The sequence below is a fragment of the Cyprinus carpio genome, chromosome B1, assembly GCF_018340385.1.
Source record: "Cyprinus carpio isolate SPL01 chromosome B1, ASM1834038v1, whole genome shotgun sequence".
Lineage (NCBI taxonomy): Eukaryota > Metazoa > Chordata > Actinopteri > Cypriniformes > Cyprinidae > Cyprinus > Cyprinus carpio.
Window position 1 is genome coordinate 39,454,862 of NC_056597.1, and position 23,809 is coordinate 39,478,670.

General features: G+C 34.8%; 1 protein-coding gene across 1 annotated transcript in view; it reads right to left on the reverse strand.

Annotated features, from left to right (window-relative positions):
• LOC109091613 (VPS10 domain-containing receptor SorCS1-like) overlaps positions 1-23,809 on the reverse strand; it is a 159,669-nt gene that overhangs the window by 80,094 nt on the left and 55,766 nt on the right. The window lies entirely within an intron of this gene.

Sequence of the window (23,809 nt, forward strand, 5' to 3'; positions counted from 1 at the left end):
GATTCTATCTACAGCACTGTAAATATCCTTTATACGATTCCTAAGGTGCACGAGACTGTGCTAACTAGGTCAGTCAAATTCCTCCAGGAAAATTAGAGATGGGAAAGAGAGAAGAAATTCATGCCTAGAGAAAAAAAAATAGACTCATAAACTTACAATCTATTTATGCTTCAAGAAAAAAATCATACCTATATCAACTCAAAGCCTTTTGAAGGAGCGCTGATCATTTTGGGGCAAGAGTTCATTGATTCTCTCAGAAGTTACAATAACAAGTGTTGCAAAATTATATATTAACCCTCTGAAAGCACCTCAATCATATGGTAGAGCACATTTTGAGTCAAAATGTTAACAATTGAATGTGTTAAATGTTAAAGCACAAAAAGCAATTAGTTTACAAACAGTCACACATCATTTTAGGATGAAAATGATGAAACCAGCCATTACTGTTTTGTGAATTCTTCAAATTCAAGCCTATTTTGCTGTAGTATACTTCAAAGGGCAGCCATAAATGACCATATCGTTAAACTTTGAATCTGTTCCTTACGGCTACGCTTAAACTGTTTAGTCCACTAACATGCAGGCCTGAAACCAGCTTTAATAAAATTCTGCATGTGAAAAAAAAAAAAAAAAAACACGGCAAAGATAAAAGGGTGAAGAACCACTCAAACAGAAGAGTTCCCTGGGAAAGAAAATGAATGATGAAATCCTTCTTTAGCTCAAAGAATAATGCAAGTCTTCGTGTAAAACAGGCTTTAGTCCACCAGACAACACCTTTAATGCTACAGCCAATTGGTTCAGCAATATGGGGAGCAGCTTGAACCACTGAGATCTCTTGTAGTATTTGAAAAGCTGCCCTGACATTTACATACAGTTCAGTAACTGAGAGCAAAGCACCAGTGCACTGCTCAACTACAGGAACAGATCTGTATAATAAGAAGACAGGCAGAAAAGACATCTGGAGTCAGACAAAATGGCACAAAATGGCCCTGGACACTTAAGCCACGCTTAAAAACTTATGGGTGTCTTTGCATTAGAGATGCACTGAAATTGGAGGATGTGTGCAATTATTATTATTATTTTTTATTTACATTTTTTGACTTGATTAAATAAAAGTGATTAAGTAATCCATTAATAAAGGGCACATCGGATGCAAAATTTCACTTGTACATGGTGTTTGCATATGAATGTGTCTTAGCAGTGTGTGGACACAACCAGCCTACAATGATAAAATCCATTCACTTTTTTTTTTTTTTTTTTTTTTTTCTCCAAAAAACCTAAATAGTCCCAATTAGTTTTTGGGAACAGACATTAATAATGACCCATTTTCAGAGTTTGTGGGTATGCACAGAAGCAAGATAGCTTTTAAGAAAATAATACAAATAATACTACTAATAATAAAATCATTAGTATTATGTGTGGTGCAAAAGAATTCCATTCTTTCAGTGAAGTATGCTGGCAATAGCATCATGCTGCATGTTTTTCTCATCAATATAGAGTATGTATGTTGTTTAAAGGACGAAAAGGAACAGTGGATGATGCAATACATAGGAAAACACTGCAAGAGAACCTGCCTCAGTCTGCTGAAAACTTGCTTCGACAACGATCTTAAACACTTTCATTTAAAATGAAGAGTTCAAGAAGATAAAGTCATATGTCCAGAGACCCAGCGGAAAAATTAATCTGACTGAAAATCAGTGGTGCTGTTTAAAAAAATGTGCTTTAAAATGCTCATGCCACTACTAGTGCCATAAGAAATGTCCTTGCTGACTTCAGTCACATGCCTGATTTCCATAACACCACCCTTCAAAGACAAAGGTAGCCAATGGGATATCAGCTTTCCTGAATGCATAAAATGATGACAGATAGAAAACATTTCTGATTGGCTAGGAAGTGTGAGCCACTTCCTGTCTTTTTTTTTTTTTTTTGCTGTTTTTGCCTCTTTTTTTTCCAGTGATATCTGTCATGTATTAGAGAGGCATTATTATATTTGTATGCATAGTATCAAAAGAAATAGAAGAATTAAATAAAATACCTAACCTCACAAAACTCTGCAGTTGCACTTTCTAATATAAAGCATATATATATTTGAACAAATTTTAAAGTAAGGCTTGTAATTCAGTAAAATAAGACAATTTAAACACTTTTCAAATGAAATCAAATCTTTAGATATAATGATTACATTTATGCTTGTTAATTTTGCACCCATAATATAATACACCACAGCCATTAAAGCTGAAAAATGACTTTAATACTGCTGATGCATGTTTCTGTGAGTAATGAGTAGAAGCTGTTTACATGTTGAGACCCTTATTCTGATTAAGCTTCCCTCATTTACAAAGGCTTGATCCTGGCTTGATCCTCTCTGCATTCTGATTAGGCTTATTAGACACTTCACTACAGTGCTGTCCTGAGCATCTTATTAAATCAAGTCTTTTCTTAAATTCTAGTTACGTACACTGAAATATGCATGAACAAGACAAAACAACACTGTTGGAATGATGCTCAAGCATGACTTTGAAAGGTTTACATTTGCTGGAAAGGCATAAATCTCCATCCAAATCAGGTGTCTGTCTTTTACTTTTTTTTTTTTTTTAATCAATGTATACATAAAAAAATGATGAAGCATTGAACTCTATAGGGTTCATTTTATAGAACTCCTGTAAGAGATACTGAACTTTTAAAGTGACAGTTCAAGCAAAAATGAAACTTCTGCTGTTATTGTTTTATTTTATTTAATTTTTATTCTTATGTGTTAAGAGGGACATAGAAAGATCACAAATTCACAAATAATACACAAAACTCCAGTCCATCAATTAATGTATTGTAAAATTATAAAACTGTGTTTGTAATAAAGAAAATCACTAAGATTTTTTTTTTTTTTTTTTGTTATAACTCTAAAAGTCCATAACCATAATATTGCTTTCTCCAGTAAAAAAATAATAATAAAAAAACTTTCTCATCTTAATCAGGAGAGAAATACGCACGGATCAAGTGTCATTTACAACTAAAAACATTCCAAAACAGTTCTAAACAAATATGTTGATTGATTTTGATGTGACAGGACAACAAGGGATGGACTGTTTCACTGTAGGAAGCATTCTTATGGATAATGGACATATTTTGGCCAGAAGCAAAGGTTTATCAGCTGTTTGGACTCTCATTCCGATGGCACCCATTCAGTGTAGAGGATCCATTGGTGAGCAAGTGATATAAATTTCTCCAAAACTGTTCAGATGAGCAAACAAACTCATTAAATTTTGGATGGCCTGAGTGTGAGTAAATTTTCAGCTAATTTAATTTATGGGTCAGCTATTCCTTTAATAGTCAAATGAAACCACTGCATTTGGTACAGAGCATGTTTGCTTTTGTGAAACTGTGAAACAGAAACCAGTTATACACAGAGGCCAGACTCTCAGAAGGGTTGCATGGATGGTATTGGGCCATTCTCTTATATTAGAGGGGAGAAGATCATTCCCACTGAAAAATAATACATTGCACTAGAGCAGGTGCTGTCAAACGAAATTGTCCCAGTCTCGAACAGCGAGAGCAATTCAGCAACAATTTCACATGTGGGAGAGAGGCATAAAACCTATAAGGCCATCCACATAAAATTCCCTATCTTAACAAATAGTGACATGCCTCCATAGCTTAGCATTGCCAGGACTAAATTGTCCAAGTGGAATTTGTTCTAGTTTATTTTCCTCCACAAAACTCAAGGTACTGTCTCTATACACCCAATTTATAACAGTCACGTCGTTTGGCCACAACTAAACAATGTTTGGAGGGAAGAAAGCCTATTAACTAATGTAGAAACAATTATACCTGCAGCCCTGTTTGGACAAGGATTATTTTTACATGGGGAGGCGGGGTAATGTAATAACTAGCACAGTTCCTCTGTGATTTTAATCCTGTCCGAATTGGTCATGTCAGTGATTTTTTTTCAGGGAAGAATTACACTTTCTTTTCTCTACTATAAAATGCCCTGAAGAAATACCCACAGGTGAAAGTAGCCCTGTCTGAATTGACTATATTGATCTATGCCCAGTCCGCAGGCTGTGTACAGTAATTAATGCAGTAGATCAAGTGCTCTAAGTGTCTCAGTAGATTTGACCAATGAAACAGGATTTTTTTCTTCTTTTCTCATTCATGTGTGTGTGTAGGTTTGTTTGATGAATGAGGATTTTTTTTTTTTTTTTTTTTTCATTATATCTTAAAAAAAAAATTATGGGTAATCCCCTGGTGGATGCCGTAACTATAACATCTTGATTTTTTTCTCACCATTTCCAGAGCTTTGGCCTCGTAACAGAGACAGGTGTGACTCTCCAGAGTATTTCAGGGACATCTGTCAGGTAGTATGGGCAATTTTATGCATGATATTCATTACAAAGTATCACGATAGCACCTCTAACTTTCTTTCTACCAACTGTTATAATTTTTATGGCTTTTACTGTTTAACAAAGTGGGCTGGATTTTGAGTTTTCTTTGCTGTGAGAAAAATCTGTGAGCGCTTTTTGATTGTTTACTTTAAGATGCATCATCAATCAAATGTTTGTTTCTGACTATTTGGTTCAAACGCATGTAAATTATAGCATAGATGCTGCTGAAGTGTGAAATACACAAACAAAGGTCTGCAAACATTTTGGTGTCCTTAAGTTTGTGAGCTTCTATAAACCATGCCAAACCAGTTAAATCATCAGGCCCTAAGCCACACACTATGACATTCAAAGATTCAGGAATTTAGATTATAGCCCGCGACATTCACACAATATACATACAGTAGCACCAATCCTGTGGCCCTCTACTGTGCATTACGATATTAGGAGTATGTACATGTCTTTATGATAAACAATGTGTTTACATTTTATTGGCCATTGGAAACATATTTTTAATAACACGTTAGCATTTTTCTCAAAGAAAATTATTTCGATATTATTTGATATTCTTTCTGATATCTTCTGATATTTCCTTTAGGATATTTTAACTTCTTTTTGTCAAGTGATAGTCTCCTGCCATGAGAAAAGTCCAGCCTACAACTCAAGCAAAAAAATTCACATGCTTTGTAACTCACTACAAATACCTCAAACAGATCAAAACAGTATTGTATTATAAAAAAAGATGACTTTATAAAAAACAATGTTACAAAAAAAAAAAACAACATGGATAAATGGCTGCATTAACAAATATTTTAATGTTTTCTAATTCTATGCTTTGTATTAATTTCTACAAATTGAATATGCTCTATACAGTTATTATTTTTATTATTTTTTTTTTAAATATTATTCTATGTTTGTGCTTTTGTAAGTGGATCTTTACTATCCCTAATTACGCTCATTATTTTGTATTTCAAACTAAATCTTGAACACAAACTATGTGCTTTCTGTCAGAGTGAATTCAAAACAGGCGATACACTTTCACATGCGTATGACATCATTTTCCATGCCTTTATGTTGTGTCTGAGCTCAACTTCATCCCTGATTCTGCGGCATCTTTTACAGCAGAGCAGTAAACATTAGCTGAAGGATGGTGGGCCCTTCTGTACATATGGTCTTGTTGTTGTAAGGGCCTTGCTGTTGCCAGCTCCTGTCAGATGAACTCCTACCGCAGTGTACATATGTCATATTACACAGCTTGCCAATTAAACCTAGTAATGCCTCTCAGTGCCAGTCAATTAGATTCACAATATGTCATATTACACAGCTTGCCAATTAAACCTAGTAATGCCTCTCAGTGCCAGTCAATTAGATTCATTTAATTTTGCCAAGATGTTTTGTTTTTTGTCATTTTAATTCAGATTATTTTTTTAATCTAATATGTATATTTAATTTCATTTTTCAACTGGCAAAATGAATTTTAATAGTTTTAGTTAACATTAACAACACTGGTATGTAAGACTGGTCATCTTGTAGTAAAAACAAGACGTCAACGTTTGAATTGTAGTGACATGTGTCATATAAAAATAAATAAAAAAATAAACAGTTGAGGGGAAACGTTCCAGGAGAAGTGTTGGAGAAAAAACTGAGATGAACTTGGTACAGAGGGCAAGTGAAAAAAGTGTGGATTTATAATAATCATATTTTTAAGGGAAACCCTGAGAAAGAGCAGCTGTAGGCCCAGAGGTGTGGAACCATATGTTCCAGGACCTTGAGGACACTGTGCTTGTGTTTGAGATTAAAAAAAGCCCAGCACTAGAGAGCAATGGTGGATTTATGACAGCCGAGCAAGTCACAACACAGTCACTGGCACTTTTCTCTTAAAGGGACAGTTCACCTAGAAATTGGGATTGTGTTATCAGCATCACATCATTTCAAAAACCTGTATGATTTCTCTGTAAAAACACAAAATAATATCCTTGAAAACAACAATGAAAAACAACAAAGAATAATAATAATAATAATTAATCTTAGTGTTTTTGTTGTCCTTACCATAGAAAAGTCAATGGGGTACAAAGTCTTGTATCTCACAGAAGGAATACAGTTGTACAGCTTTGGTATGACACGAGAAGATTAAAATTTGATGCTGTAGCAGGTTTCTGAGTATATTATTTGCTTTGCTCATAGCTGCCAGATTTAAGTTGTTTCTATAGATTTTTAAAATTGATGCTGTAACAGGTCTCTGAGTTTATCATTTGCTTGCACCTCTTTCCCTCACTTTCTGGCACTTGAGTAAGTTGACTTACCATCTCCTGTGGATCTGGAGGTCACTAAGTGAACGCACAGAGAATACTGAACTCAGACACAAAGCAAACAGACAGATAGAGGTATTTTACTGATGCCAAGGCACAAAACACACATATACAGTGTAAACCAACAGATTAATTTAAGAGCTGAAGTTCAAGTATAATGTGCATATATGAGTACATTAGCAGTTGTTTCTACTGAACGCTGGAGTGAGAAATAGCTATTTGTGTGTAATGCTGTTACCCTGACTGGGGAATCACGTGGAGGAACAGCGGGATGAGAAGAGGAGAAGGAGCTGTGGTGTTGTCTGATGGCAGCAGCTAGAATCAATCCCCAGCAGCGCTTGTTAAAACACTGTGGTGGAAAGAAGCCGTTGGCTAAAGGTGCTCAAAGGCAGATCAATTGTGGGTGAGATATATACTGAATTGATGGAAACACATGATGGATTTCATTGCACTGCTTGCAACCAAGGTCAAATATGGAGTCATCTAACAGTTCTTGATAGTTATATTGATTCAACTGAATGACTGTGTTTTTGTTTGTTTTGCTGATTTCACAATTTGAGTTGAATTACTGAAATAAATTAACTTTTCCACAACATCCCCTGTGTGTGTGTGTGTGTGTGTGTGTGTGTGTGTGTGTGTGTGTGTTGTGTGTATATATAAGATATATTTATCTAATATATAATATATATATTATATATAGATATATATATTATATATATATTAGATGCATAACTAGGGACATCTTTCAAAAAAATCCCCACAGACGGTGAACACTGTTTGCACGGTAGTTTGTCGAATTTTAAGTGTGGCTTAGACTTTCCCCTGGTGGCTGACCTTATAAATTCACTGTAAAACTTTTGAAAGTTGTTATAAAATGCTTGTGGCATAACAGTATATATATATACATATGCTGTGTTTTAGCCCTTAGGTATATTTTCTGTTTTCTCAATATAAGTAGAACCAAAATTCAGTTTTGTTTTTTTTTTTATGTTTTTTTCTCTACAAAATTCAGTCTCAAAAGCTGAAAAAGATTTAATCTTCCCACACAGCTTGTCAAGTGTGCTCCATCTCACTTTAGGGTGAAAGCATCTTAAACTTACAGTCTTCGGCTAATTCAAAGACACAAGCTGAGAACAGATAAAACACAGGGTTGCTTCTTTATGTACATTCAGAAAGTGAACAAGCATCGGCTCCTGCTTCAACATATAAAAACTGTGAATATGTTCATTGACAGAGAGAGAAGAACCGATCTTTTATGCTAAATTAAGCGGCCTGCCTGTCATGCTTGTTGCTTTCCCAGTTTTTAATATTCCATGTTCTGTATATGCAGAGTGGCATCTGTATCAGAGGTTGTAAAATGCAGACAGTTGTTCAGATTTGTCAGGGACAGCGAGCCTGTCTTCATTTGCATATATAGTAAACAGATGACAGCATATGCAAAATGACAACATGTATTTCCCGCATCCTAAGGCTAAACAATGTAAACATCAGTACACTAATGTTACAGTAACACCGACCAACTTTTATTTGTCCGCACTTGTTCCCACATTTCATTTGACTTGCTATTTTAGTTGCTCACTTTTATTGATTTTATTTTTATCCGTTGGACCAGAGATTTTCAAACTGAATTCATTAATTAGCTCGGTAGTGCATCGAGAATTTAAATATATTAAAGGGAACCAATTTAAAACCAAAATTTAAATTCAAATTAAATTTAAAATTAAATTAAATTAAATAAATTAAATTAAAATTAAAAACTAAAACAACCTGAACATTGTTTCAAAACCTATAAGGAATGTTTTCTTCTGCTGAACACACAGAAAAAAAAGGACATAATGGAAGAAATGCGGCCAAACCAAAAACAGCGACGACGGTACCCACTGACTTTCTGGCATGGAGAAAAAAAGAAAAAAAAAAAGAAATTACCATCAAGCTGGTAAGACTGGGATAGATTAGAATAAAGGCTTGGAAACAATTTCAGGGTAAAAATGGGTTGACAGAAATGTATATCCTTCTAAGGAAATTTAAAGCTGTATACAATACAATATTTCTTGTAGGTTTTATTCACTTTATCCTTTGGTTCAACAATTCTCATTCAAATTCTATGTGTTTTATGTCTTAGGGGAGGGTGTGTGGGTTTTTTGCTTTTTCTTGTTTTCTCTTGTGATTTTTTCCTTCTAAGTGATGGCGGAAATGAACAACAAACTGTTATAGAATCGGGAGACTACGATAAAGGGCTTCTGAGACGTGGGTCGAGGCACGTGGGAAGTGACCTAATCCCATTGCTGCCACTTGATCGCGTCGGTTTGGGATCTGTCGTCAGTAGTTAAATTGATGTGTAATTAAATGTAAAAAACCCCCCCTTTAGAACTAGTAATAAAAATAATATTCTTCAGCTACGTGTTGGTTTGGTCTGCGTCGTTTTTGTTGCAGTTTGAGCTGACCGTTAACATGGTGATTCACTGTGAATTTGTTTCACACATTTTATTTATTTATTTTCATTATTTTTTATTAATATTTTTGGTAATGTTCTTGTCTTTTATATATCCAGGTCCTGATCATTCAAGGGATTCAATATAAAAAAAGTGTAACATAATTAATGAAGGTTTGTGCCCCCCACAGTATTTAGAAACCAGTAAAATAGCTTCATCAAATTAGCAACATTACAAGATGCATTTACATAACCAACAGTCATTTATCTGAATATTGTTGTGCATATTACACCAAGTCAAAGAGATGCACTAATTGGAGCATCTCTCATTTTTAAACCTGAAACCCCTTGACCTGAACTAACATCAACATACCCGCTCTGAAACCCGGCCCTCAGCCCAAAACCGCAACCCAAGATGAAAACACAGGGCTGGCCAAATCATTAGCTAATGCCTCTGTGTATGCCAGTGTGACTCAGAAGTTATGATAAATTATGAAGGTGCGTATCATACAGATAATTACGTCTTGCTCAGTTGAATGCTTTACGGACTAGCACATTGGATGCCAAAGAGAGGATGTCGTATATCATAAGCCTTTGCTAAAGCAAAAATATCTGAGTACTGCGCCAAGGAGAGACCGAGAGGAGAGAGCCAGGAAGAGAAAGTATTTATATCAGGTTTATTTTGCAGTAAATCTTATGAATTATTATTATTATTTATATATTGTGTATTTATGGATTTATCGGGCCTAAAAGTATAATACATCATTAATTGGTTCTAATAAAGCAATACCAATCTCTTTGCACAAATAGGATTGTATTGTAAAATAATGTAGATTATATCTGGAAATAAGTCATACTATCTTCCTAAAATTTATCTTTTTTAAAGGATGTCAAGATACTTATATGGATGAGTGAAAAACTAAATTTTGCTTCTATTTATAATTTTGTATGAATTTTATGTTTTCCCCAGTGTATTTGATTCTCAGTCTGAGCACGTAGTTTATTTTTCCCCTAAAATAACATGTTTTATGTTTTTTTTTTTTTTTTTAATTGCCTTTTGCCTTTCAGTTGTTTGACCTAAAAATGTCATTTAAAATCTCCCAGTCTTAACAATAGTTCTCTTTTTTTCTATTAAACTCTAAACGAACCTCCTATTTCCTTGAAATAAGTTGACTAGAAATAGGACATCAAGCATTACTTTATTTTCTTGATTGTTTCACAAGAGCATATATACCTTGTTACATTACCCTTCTCGTCTTCCAGAAAAACCCGAGCAGAGCATATTTTCCCATAATACCTTTTTAAACAAAACACCTACATGGTTGCTTTACGTGCAGCTCCATCATTAAAATAACCAAAATAGCACAATTTTATGTGACAGTATGGGGAAACATTATGCAGAATTCTTGGACTGGTTCCCGAAGATAACTCCTATCGTGAGCATAACATGTTTGTCCCAAAAGTGAAAGTGCAGGCGGATTCTCTTGAAGTCATGGCGGCGGCATACTGATTTTTCCTTCGCACTAACACCTGCGTTTCTGATGCGGACGCTATGAATTAAAATGTCAATAATCCCACTCAGACATGAGAATAGTTTTAAACAAGGGTCTTGATGAGCTATTTCGAGCACAAAGCACTAGCTCTTCTCACCGATGAACATGCTGGAACATGTTGACACTCTTTACACGGACTGACAAGAGAGAGAGAGAGACACTTGACACTGGCATATGCGTCTTGAGAAAGTCCAGGCAACTACTAGTGTTTCCACTTGTCTTGTCCTCTTCCTTGTTTTCTCTAGCAGTGTTTCTTAGCAGGTTTTTTCTAATTTCAAAAATATACTTCAAAAACATCTCTCATAGAATTTTTTTTGTGAAGTATGAACAATTCAAACACTTTCAGAAGGTTCAATTGTATGTAATTCAGCAATGACAAAAAAGAGCATATCTTCAAGAAATCCAACCTAACCGCAAAACGTTTCTGTTTTAAATGCTGAAATCCTGAAATGTTTCTACATATTTCCAGGACTGCAAACCAAAAAGCTGATTTTTTTTGTGATTTTTCATTTTCATTTTTAAATGTTAATGTTTTCTATACATTTCCAAAATTACAAAAAGCAGATTTTTCATTTAAAATTTAAATGCTAAACATTTCTTTTCTTTTTTTTGTTTCAGAACTAAACCCAAAAATCTGATTTTAGCTATTTTAATTTTAAATTTATAAAAACGCTAAAAATGTCTACATGTTTCCAGGATTATAAACCAAAAAACATGATTTTTTAGTGGTTTCATTTTGAAAGAGAACATTTTAATATACAAATATCCAGATATGTCCTATAATAAATAAATAAAATTTTAAAAACGCTCAACATTCTCTATATAGTTCCAGGTGATTTTCAAATAACCGGATTTATATTGAGTTTCATTTTAGATTCTGTCAATTTTAAATGCTAACAATTTCTACATATTTGCAGTATAACAAACCATCAGATATTAAAAGACCAGCTTTACTAAACAACTGTCCATACAATTTCCAGGATTACAGACCAAAAAGCAGATTTTCAGTGACTTTTCATTTTAGAACACCATTTTTCTGTCACATTTTCTATCTACTTCCAATGGATTATGAAAACCCAAATCATTTTTTTTTTTAAATTTATTTTCAGTTGTAGGGACACCACTCTACAGTGAAATTATTTTATAATATATGTCAAGGATTACAGACCAAAAAGAGTTGCAAAGAAAAACAAAGATGAAGTGTTCTACAAGAAAATACTTTTTTTTCAGTCACTCACTTTAAAAAATGCCCCAATTATGCTAACGTTGTAATTTAATTGGAGAATTTACTTTATGTGTAAGTGCAAATTGTTCCTGCATGCAAAATATTTCCATTGCAATGTATGGATTTATGTTCAAATGGGAATTTTCTTGCTTGAATATGATCAATCATAATCGAAACGTAATATTTAAATCAGTAGAGAATAATACAGCTCCTGTGGTTTGATTGCTTTAAATGTAGATAGCTTGACAAGCAGCTATCAATGCATATTTTCACAGCAGGGATCCAAGATGAGGATAATCATTCCAAAATCTCATATGGCGATGCTAAAAATTGTATTGTTTCTCACTTTGCATGAGTTTGCATGCGAGAAGAATAATAAAAAGCACACAGAACTGTCTGTAAGTGTTTGTTTGTTTGTTTTTTTTTGTTTTTTTTTTCTTTTGTTCGGCTTTTTGTGTGTGTGTGTGTATAGGCTTGTGTTTGGTGGGTGTGGGGATAAAATGAATGATGTGTGTGGGAAAAACTGTGCTTATTCGAGTGATAAATCATTGTTTTGCAAGTTCCCATAAGGGCGAGATAACACTTGACACAATTATTAGAAATGAATACTGGAATCTCCACGTCATCTCTCCATTCTCTGTCTCCTCTCAGCTGATCTTGCCAGACACGGCCACTGCCACTTACGTAAAGGTACTTCCACACTATTTGCTACCAAACCTAAACTTCTGACGTGTGCTAGGCTGCCCTACTTAAACAATCACACTCATTTTTTAGCTGACACAAGACTGCAAATGTTGTTACCAACAAGATTCACTGCCCAAGATTGAAGAACACGTGAAGACTCACAGTGTGTGTTTGGCTTCATGTTGGGGCAAAATTGATACTAAATAATCACACACTAGGTTCATCGGTTACGAGAATCCTAATTTCAGGTTCCCTCCCAGACTGTGGCTGTGACGCTGAAAGTTATTCTCAAACTGCTTCCGGCAACATGTCACAAACAAGGGACAGAGGAAAACAAAGGGGAAAAGTATTGCTCAGAGCAGCGGGTGGGGAGCTTAAAACATGCAAGGCTGATGGGCCCCTTAGTTTATTAGACTCATCTGTTATAAAGGGACACAATTTGGTTTGAATGTTGAAGCATCAACATCAGAATAATTCTGAATTTCATTAAAAGTCCAACTGAGTTGGGATGATTGTAAATTCCAGCTGACAAGTTTTCAATAAAACATTTCACAGACGTCTGAAATACACTGATGTAAGTATTTCAAGGACTTACTCTTTTCATATTCTTGGTTTCACTGCATGGAATGTAAGTGCTAAGGAGCTGGAATATTAAGATTAAATAGGTGCAACAACACAACAACAACAACAACAAAAATTGAAATCAAAAAATTAGGATTTGCCGAATCATTGTACATGGGTCAAAATTTAAATTACCAAAGTGTATTTTTAAATACATAAAAAGCATATTAAGTGCAAAGTAAAGTGTATTTAACCTTCAAATAACTTTTGTGAAATAAAGTCAAAATATGGGTGAAATAATGTTTTAGTCATTCAGTGCAAGATATATTTTTATTTTACTTATTCTGACCTGTAGAAAAAGTGAGCACATTTTTTTACAATATTTTTTATATGTATTTTATATTGTTTGTTTTTTACAATAGTTATTATTTCTTCTCACAAAAAAAAAAAAAAAAAAATCTGTAACATATCTCCACCTTAGCACAAATTAAAATTAATTAATAATAAAAAAAATGAGAAAGACAAACAGATTTGACTTGAACTAGAAAATAAACTGACAAGAAACAAAATGAAAACTCATAAAAAAAAAAAAAAAAAAAAAACAGGTTACATAAATAACAATTCAATAAGATTTTGATTGCTTAAAAAAACCCTTTTTTATTCATCTTTGACCCACATACATTATAAAAATGTGCATTAATATAAAAATTATATCACTCAGAACAAAGTCACCACAGTGTCAAATGAAGTAAGGAGTATGGTTTTTCTTTTTACTTAATTTGACACTGTAATGTTCTCATTTTATAGAAACAGCCATGCACCACATTGTGTTGTTGTACTTTAGCCTTCACCGTTAACCACCTTTCTATAACTGACACCATTTTTATGATTTCAGCATTCGAAATGTCTTGTAACTCTTTCTCTTTCTTCTAGAATAAAGCTATGCTGAGATGTTAATGACAGCAGATGGCTGTACAAACAAAAACAGACATACTTGCAAAAAAAAAAAAAAAAGTATCTGCAATTTCCACCAAGTTAGCACACAATAACTTAAAATCTGGACCTGTATCCCAATTTTTAAATGGCCTTAAATCCTGACAGTCTATAAACTATGCTTTTAGTTTGCTTTCAGGAAGATAGCTTCTTATACTTCCATCGAGTTGCATATGAGGTTGTCCAGTGAGCACAACCACTTTATTCTTTCAAAACACCCTTTGTGCTTCACGCTTCCCAATCAAAGCCTGTCCTCAGTTCTTCTGTCTGATTAGGAATGATTAAGGTCTAGGTTTAGATGGCTTTGCTCCTCACAGCCCACCAAGCCTCTTCAGACACCCACAGTAAAGACGATGACCTTCTATGTTCCTCATCTATACTGGAATTGACAATTTCCACCAAAGAGGAACCCACATGTTATTTAGACTGCAATTTACAAATGCAATCTGCTGTAAAATGTGAGAGATAGGAATCAGTATGTACAGAATGCTGTACATACAGTACAACCACTTGTAATAGGACTGGAGAGCATGTTCTCCTTGGGGATGGGTTTCGAATGCCAGACGAAGACAAATTTACAGGAGAATTGCAATCAGTGCAGGTCTCAACCCCATCTCAACTTTCTCATAATGAGATGTTGAAACCAAGCCCTCTGGACATGCAACCATTTTGCTCTTGAACAGAGATGGACATATTGATAGACATGCATAGACGTCTCAATACAAGCTTCGGCTACAGGATGAAAATAAGCTGATTTCATTACGGACGACGCGAGTGCTGTAAAATGGAAGGATTATTGGTTGTGTTATGCTTACTTGATGGGATAAAAAATGAGATGTATGCTTATGGTTACTGAATTGAATCTATAGTGCTGCATGTGAGCTGATCAAATAAAACTGGCCAGCCAGCTTGATGCCTTGTCTGTTGTATTGAGCGGTATTATGAAAGAAACGTAAATATTGAATGTAGTATTATGTAGTATTATTTTAGCAGTATTCCTAAAAACAATCAAGCCAGAAAAAAAAATAAATAAATAAAAATAAATAAACTTCAAAATAGAAGACACAAGTCAACAAGACATAAATAAAAAACTCAACAAAAATTCATAACAATATGAAAAAAATAGACAGAAAAGAAAAAATCACATACACTACCTCTCCAAAATCTGAATTGATTTCCCTTAACAGTAATGAAATTAATTTAACAGCAAACAGACCTGAATTTTTTATTTCTTTTTTAAAAAAAAAAAAAAAAAAAAAAAAAAAAAGAGTGAATCACAACAATGGCTCATTGATAGCTATATTTATTTATGTATTATATTTATTTGTGTATTTATTGGTTATTGATACAGTATACTACTAGTTTTGTTAATATTTTTGATTAGATTCTATTGTTCTATTTTTAGTATTTATTTTTATAAGTTTTTTTATTTTAACTTATTTTTTTAATATTGGGTTATATATAATATATATATATAACTATATTATTTTAATGTATGTATGGTATATATAATATACATATATATATATATATATAAATATATATATATACTTATATTATTATGTCAACTTAAACTTAATGAAAATGAGATTTATTTAAGCTGAAAATAAAATAAGGTTATATATAATCAGTTATTATTTATGATTTTGGCTCCAACTGTGCTCCAAAGTTTGCATTCAAAAGTTAGAGATAACAATAAGAACTCAAACATGTTTTATGTCAAAACACTTGTCTACAATTAAAAAGCACACATTTTAATATGAACATATCCAATTTTTCAAGACAAATTTTTACTATCATATAGTATACTATCTTTTGTAATTTGATACATTTTAAGATAAACATCTGAAACAAACTTGACACTTTTTTTATGAAGCACAACTCTAACATATCCACCGCTATGAAAGTGCCAATTATTGTTGTGCTAATAAGATATACAGTATGATCGATGAATTAATTCTAAGCATATTTTTGAAAACACAAGCCCTGTTTTAATATTAGGACTGCATTATCCTCTATTTTTTTTTTTTTTTTTTTTTTTAAAGCAGGATCCTGTTCAATATTGGCACTGTATGTTTTTCCACATCAAACATTGACAGAAGTGGCTCCTCTGTCTGTCCACGATAACACCAAAATCTCCAAACGGATGGAACATCACAACCATCCGTGATCAGTGCCATGTTCCAATAAAATATTTCCAGACTGGAAAGGTGGATGTTTGGGAATGTGAGAGCAGTCCTTAGAATCAATCAAGACAGCATGCCCAGTGGATAATATGGGACGTGTTTTTGGCCGTTCAGTGTTTGGTATTGATGTGCTACGCTGGATATTGATGAATTAACCTTAAATAACCTTAACTAGATATATGCAGAGATCTCGGTGGAAGCTGATAGATTTATAACTTGTCAAAGATGAATGTTGAATCGATAGAGAAGAATAACTCAGTTTCTTTAGTTGAACCTTTTCGCTATTCACAATCCCTTTGCTTGAAATTGATTTCATATGCTCTCGTTTCAAAAGTACATGAGGAAATCTGATTTAAAGAAAGTGTAAACCCAGTTTTGCACATCTACTTAGTGAATTAAAGAGACAGTTCACCCAAAAAAGAAAATAGCTTCATTATTTACCATCTTAAAGCAATTCTCTAAAATGGACAACATAAATTTATCATAAAAGTAGTCCAGCCAATGGCATTTTGGCATCAAACACATTGAGATGGTGTTTTGAATCATGGATGAGATTCAGAGCTCCAGCTGGACTACTTTTATGGTGTTTTGGTCCATTTTGGAGCTTGACAGCTTTTTTGTTCTCCACAGGAAATAGGAAGACAAACAGGTTTGGAAGGACATGGTGGTGAGACGTAATTTTGAGTGAGCTAAACCTTGAACACTGATCAGGTTTTCTCCATGTTGGTGTACAATATTGTTGCAGACTTACCATCACTTTAAGTAGGACAGTGGGCGGAAAATAAGGGTGCAAACATCTATTTAAAAGCTTAAGATGAAAATTAGTGGTGTTGTGTTTGGACCCCACAGCTTGTATGCACTTGATTGATCACTGGCTCTCTGTTTCTCTGGCCTCGCCGCATTAATGGCTTTCCTCGCACCCTCCAATTACTCTCAGGAAAATGATTTGAGCCTCTCCTGATGTCTAAGAGTCATTGGAAATTTCTGAACTGGATCCTGTCCAACTTAATGCATAAATTAACAGGGCCTCACCAAGAGGAAGAGGAGTTATTCATCGCTCGAGCCAAAGCCGGCTCGTGTTACAGTAACCAGCCGAATCTCACAACCTGCGGTGCATCGGTTAACCGTAGACCTGTGTTATGTAACTGCATGTTTATGGGATATTGTCACTTAAGAACTGAAGGAGCGAGGCTGCAAGGATGGATGGCTTCGGAGAGAGGATTAAGGGCGGAAATCTCTGTGGCGGAGCGCAGGGGTGGGAATGAAGCACTGATGCGGAGAGATAGACAGAGGATGGAGAGTGAAAGGGAAGATGTGTAGAGAGGGATGAAGTGTTGACAGATAGGCAGAACTATTTTTTGGCTTCAAAGCTATTGATGAGGAAAGAGGCACAGCAAACTTCCTCACACAAAAGCTGCTGGCTGCAGCGTTTACTGCTGCTCTGCAATATGTGCGCAGTTAAAAATATATGACTACTGTGAAAAGAGAAAATAAAGTTGAAAATAAAGCAGATACAGCTTTTTCCCCCTCTTTTTTCTTCATGAGGATACACAGTGCAAGTCCTGGGTGGTAACTAACTAACCAACTAACTAACTAACTAACCAAATATAAATAAATAAAGCTCTTTACGTTATATGGTTGTATGCGGTATGTTATAATTTTATTATTTTACAGAATTCGGTTCATTTACAAAAACAAATTAAAAAAAACAAAACAAAACAAAATAAAATAAAATAAAATGTGTCTGGTGATTTTACTAAAATATTTATGATAATTTCAATCAATAGATTCAATCAATCCATCATTATTGGTCTACTTCTTTAAATAATGCAAACTTTAGGAACAATGAAAATAAATAAATTTTTAAATTCATTCAAAAGTCAAGAACATTTGAAAATAACCATTTACGTACAGTTACAAACAGGATCAAGACAAAGTGATCATAATGACGTTGTATATCCTAAACAAGCTTATTAGTGGGGAAAAAAAAAAAAACAACAATAAACAACAAAAAAAACCAAATTGACAGGCTTACCCACAATGCAATTCAACTCTTCTGCTTATCAGCATTTGGAATTAGCAAACCTCATCAAGTTCACTGTCTGCATATTTACGGAGAGTAATTAATCATATGCTAATATATTGACTTGGCTTGGAGAAAAATAAATTGTGAGCTAAGCTGGACCTGATTAAAACTTGCCAGGCACTTCATGGAGACCGAAACACTAAGGAGCAGAACATCTCAAGTGTTTATTGTACCAAAACGCTTCATCTTCAGCTGTTATTAGACCGATAGCTGCACGTTTCTTTCATGAAAATAGTCTGTCTAATGGTCACATTTGTTATTTTCATACTGCCACCATAAAAATCAAGTTTAAATAAACTCTCTTCATATTTAAGGAATGTGACAACTAACCCAATTCTGCACCAATATTTAAATACAAATTTAGCTATAATTGAAAGAGGAAAGCAAAGTTTGTGGCAAAAAGAAAAATATAAATTTTTTTTTATTATTTATTTCAGTAAATTATTTGTTGTGAGATGTTGTGTTCTTCTGATGTGTTATTTGATCTTCTTTTTTCTTGATGATGGTGGAGACTTCAAACAAGTTCTGCCGCTGCGGCTGTCTTGTTCAGCACATGTACAACACAGCTGCACCATCTTGTGAGCCCGTGTGAGTGCGTGCGCCTCTTCATCAGCTCTCCTTCTCCAGTCATTCCCATCAGATTGAGGTGGCAGGCAATGCTGCGTCTAGTTCTGATTTTCAGAAATAGAGTCAGAATTCGAGATAGCATGCATCCGTCAGGGTCCATCAGAAAAGACTCTTTTGTTGCTTTAAACATCCCTTGCCTTCCATTTCCTTTCATTGCCAGGCTGTATGTGACATGAAAATAGTATTTAATTGCCAGGCTGTATGTGACATGTGAAATCACTAACGCTCTTTGGTCATCTGGTGGCGTCATGCAGGGCCGCGCGATAGTATGTGATGGTAGGAATCTGCAATACCGCGCTCTCATCAAGTGGATGCTGGAGGGAGAGTGATTATGAAAGAGAGTGAGACAAGATTTCTAAGAGTATGGATGTGAGGGTCATTTCAGGAGAATTCGAGGCTTGGAAGAGAACTGCAAAAAGTCTGTGAGATGTTTGGAGGGAGGGTTTTTGTGGGGTTACCTCAGTTGAAAAATATAAATAAATGAAAAAAAAAAAAAAATCAGAAACGTCTTAAAGGGGTCATATGATATTGCTAAAAAGAACATTATTTTGTGTATTTGCTGTGATGAAATTTAAGTTTTAGAAAGGTTTAAGTTTCAAAAAACCCATTATTTTCCACATACTGTACATTATTGTTTCTCCTCTATGCCCCGCCTTTCTGAAACGCGTCGATTTTTACAAAGCTCGTCGTTCTGAAAAGCGAGGTGTGCTCTGATTGGCCAACTATCCAGTGCGTTGTGATAATACCTCAAGCGTGTGACGGAAATGTTATGCCCCTTACTATACTGTGATGCCGTGTGTCCCGGAGCTCCGAGACAAAAACATTAAAACCCATTACAAAACGAGGCATTTGTTGCATCCAGTGGGGACATAATTAATGTATTATAATGACAAAACCAGCGGTTCTCAATTCCAGACCTCGCACCCCCCAACTCTGCATATTTTGCATGTCTCTCCTTGTTAACACACCTGCTTCAGATAATCAGCTCGTTAGAAGTGAGCTCTGTGCATTAACTGTGTTCCCACTGACATGATCCCTACCCAGTGTTCATTGCTCCCTACTCCCTGAGCAGGGGAAATCTGTTGAAGTTTACCTCACTTCGGAACATTCATTAACGGATTTGCACTGCGCAACGTCTTCACACACAGAGAAGTGTGACATCATATACCTCTGTAAATAAATACAATTTAAATTCATGTCTCGCACACTTCGATGCACTTTAAATGGAACATATATGTTCGCTTCGAACTGGAATCATGGCAGAATATCCTGTGATGTCCACTTTCGCATGACACTAAAGTTTGAATAGAACAAACGTCTGAAGCGATAAGAGAAACATTCAAAATGTGCAGAGCAGGGGGGCGCGAGGACTGAAATTGAGAACTGCTGACTTATACTGTCTTTTTATGCGTTGTGTTGCATCATGCCACGTAAACATAAAACCATGTCTGCATTTGTGATCGGAGAAACGACAAACAACAAGCTCTACTCTACACTGCTCAAGACTCGCGTTTGAATCATCAGTGGCAAATTCTTTAAATACATAAACGTACTTACAGACTGAGAGTCAGAACAGCCGGGATTGTAGTATACTCTCTAAGGATCAGGAAACAGTCCTCCATAAAATGCACTGCACACATCTGAATATTTGGATTGAACTCTTCTGAAACAGTGTTGTAAACATAACTTAACCTCTGATTTCTTGTTGTGTCCTCTTTTGTAAGGCCAAACAAAGTAGTTTCGTTTTCACAATGAAACACACAGCCTCTTCACAACATGGCACTGGTGGCAACAGCTAGAATAAAAGTTACACCTCTTTTCTTTGAGTGAACATTTGGGCGGCGTTATGCAAATCTTCCCACATTGTGAGGTACTGCAGACATATGGGGTGGGGGGGTGTTAGAATGAGGCATTTTAGGAGGCCGTGGACGAGTCTTAAGTTTTATAAAGAATATATCTTTGGGTTTGAGACTTAAGTCTTTGTAACACTCCAAAGAGAAAGGAAAAATTTAAATCGCATCATATGACCCATTTAATTATTTTGGTGCTTATGGCTATTTATTAAAAACATTTTTGTGGTTATGGATTTTTATTATTTATATATTTTTTTTATATATATATATAATATATATATATATTATTTACTATTAAAGAGTCCCAAATAATTTGAATATATATTATATATTATATATATTAAAAACCTACATGCAAAGCTACAGTACTGTTAAAAGTTTAAGGCACTTGTGCAAAAATGCTGTAAAATGAGGATGCTGTCAAAAACTGTAATAAGCAATCCACTGAAGCTGAGTTTAAGAACCCAAATGCAGCTTTATTCCAAAAGTAATCCAAAATACTAACATTATCCAAACAGAGACTTGGCTTGACATGAACAGACTTGACTTGGCTTGAACAGACTTGAACAGACTTGAATGGACTTGACTCCCCGACAGCGGGTTACAAAATCAATTCTCAACAGGAGACAAAGGCTACATGAGGGCTACATATACCAAACAATCAGGGTCACATGACACAATCCAACCAATGAGGAACAAGACACATGACACATGACAACCAATCAGTACATGACACAATGAACCAAAGAACCAATGGTCACAACAGTTGAACAAACATGTTTCCTGGAACAAACGGTGTGCAAACACATGTTTCCTGGAAACGGTGTGCAACGGGGACCCTTGAGCAAGGCACTGAACCCCCAATTGCTCCCTGGCGCTGGAGCTAATAGCTGCCCACTGCTACGGTGTGTGTTCACAATGTGTGTGTGCACTTGGATGGGTTTAATACAGAGCACCAATTCCGAATATAGGTTACCATACTTGGCAAATGTCAAGACTTAAAGGGATACAGTCTCCTCTGTGTCCCTCCATATCACTGTATGTTGTGTATGCTCTTCTGTGTCATCGTGCCACAAGGATGCGCTCTTTCTTAGTGTATTTAGCTTTGATTTGAAATAAAACAGCACATCCTTGAGGCGCGGATGAAACAAAAGAGCATACGGTAATATGGAGACACAGAGGAGACTGTTGACAAAGGAATTATTGAATAAAGTCATTATTTTTGTTTTCTTCGCTTACAAAAAGTGCTCCCATCACTTCATATAACCCAGATTGCACGTCTGATGGCAGAAGGAGTATTCTGACAACAACTTTCATACCTTTTATGGATCTTGACACTATTATTTACTTGGCAGTCTATGGGACAGTCACAAGCCTCCAGGTTTTCATCCAAAATATCTTAAATTGTGTTCCGAAGATGAACGGAGCTTTTACGGGTTTGGAACGACATGGACGGTAAGTGATTAAAGACAAAAATTTCATTTTGGGGTGAAGTAACCCTTTAAAGTTGTTTAAGGAAAAAATTTTATTTTTTTGTTGAGTTAACCTTTTAGGGTTCTTTAGTTTTTTAATTTTAATTAATTTTTTTGAAATTATTGTATAATTACTTCACTCGTTTGGGATGTTCTCTTTTATTCTTGATGGCAAGGGCAGTGACTGTAACATCGAGCGTATTTTGCAGTATTAAACACCTATTTATACCGATTTCATCAGGCTCCAAAAACTCTTAAAAAAACAAACAAACAAAAGAATGGTCTTCTCAGCTGCCATAGTTGCAACTCTTGCGTCATCAGAACAGGGTGTTCAACGCACCACCGTTTCCGTTTAAAAAACGCTTTGCACCGTTTTGTTGGGGCTGAACGCATCCCAGGATAACAAGAGGGCAAATGGAATTACATGACTGTACAGGAACCATGACAAGGCAAAATGTCAAAATAAAAGACATGAAAACATGAACATGAAACAAAACCAAAAAACCCACTTTAAAAACAATGTCATAAATAGATTTTCTTTATCAATTAACTTCTATTAACTGGATTAAATCAATATTTGGTGTGACCATCCTTTGCATTTAAAGCAGCTTTTGCCCTGGGTGCACATGCACATGCACTGTAAAAAATCTAAAGCTGAGAAAACTTAAAAGTTTAAGGTAACCAGCTGCAGGAGATTTTTGAGTTTTCTCAACTACAAAAACAAGGTGAGAAAATTCAAAAATCTCCTGAACCTTGTAGCCTTTTCTCAACTTTTTTTTTTTTTTTTACAGTGTAGTTTTTCAGGTAGCTTTGCGGGTAGGTTTCTTGAAGCATATTGAAGACTATGCCACTGTTCTTCTGGATTTAGTCTGTCTCGGTTTGAAAAAATAAAATAAAATAAAAATAAATAAATAAAATCTTACTGGAATTTTACAATTAATGGCAAAATGGATGTTTGGAAATATAAACTGATATTTCCTACTGACACATTACAGCAATAGAAGTATATTTACATTTATGTATTTAGCAGACACTTTTATCCAAAGCGACTTACAGTGCATTCAGGCTAACATTTTTTACCTAACATGTGTTCCTTGGGAATTGAACCCACAACCTTTTGCCTGCTAACGCAATGCTTTAACACTGGGGAAACAAAGTCCTGGGTCACTTTGGATTGGATACCTTCAGCATATAATTTCCAATATTAACCTTGTGACCTCATATGAAATTCCTGCACATTGTTCTCTAAATTAATCTCCAGAGGAAAGAAATAATGAGCAGATTTTTCGGTATGCAAGGAATAACGTAAAATTGGGACCAATTATTGCTCGTCTAAAGCACAGACGAATGAAAAGACATAAATAGAAGGAATTCAATCATATAAAGTTCTTTGACAGTCATTTTGAATGCCGTACCTTTACATAATGTAATGCATTTATTATCATAATCAGAAGAT